The following is a 666-nucleotide window of genomic DNA, read 5'->3' on the forward strand; positions in this document are numbered from 1 at the left end:
CCTAGTACGTTCGTCGATGAGTCGAGTGAATTATTATGTAGATAATAATTCATTGAGTCAAAAAGTGTTATGATAAGTATAACCCATGACCAACTAGATATTGGGCCAAGAGGGTCACACACATATGATAGATGTTATAATGAGTAGAGGTTTGGATGTGAGATATTTATTGAAGCCCTTATCTTATTGGATATCCAATAAGTCCTTTGAGTTATTGGATCATATGGATAAAATCTAATAAGAGCCAATGAAAAATTATTGGATAGAGATCCACTAATTTAATAGGCTTGAGTAGTTGGATGAAAATCTAATACCCAATATAGTAGAATTTATTTGGTTTAAGTTGATAGGGGGTCTCTATAAATAGGATGAAACTAAAATGCCATGGGCTAGGTTCTTTTTAGCTGCCACCTCTTATTCTTCTCTCTCTCTCTCTCTCTCTTTCTCCTTCTCAACTTGTAACCCCTATTTGGGAGTGTGTGGATAGCAAGAAGGGGTAGCCCCTTCTTGATTATGTGGTGCACACCGTAAGGAGGATTATACAACGATTTGAGAAACGACTTCACATCCTCTACTATATGCATTATCGTTAGAGAAGAGGACAGGTGACCTCTTTCATCCTCTCTTAAAGATTTGTAGGAATTCAGGAATATACGATCTCCCTAG

The sequence above is a fragment of the Musa acuminata genome, chromosome BXJ2-9, assembly GCF_036884655.1.
Source record: "Musa acuminata AAA Group cultivar baxijiao chromosome BXJ2-9, Cavendish_Baxijiao_AAA, whole genome shotgun sequence".
In the NCBI taxonomy this organism is placed as follows: Eukaryota; Viridiplantae; Streptophyta; class Magnoliopsida; order Zingiberales; family Musaceae; genus Musa; species Musa acuminata.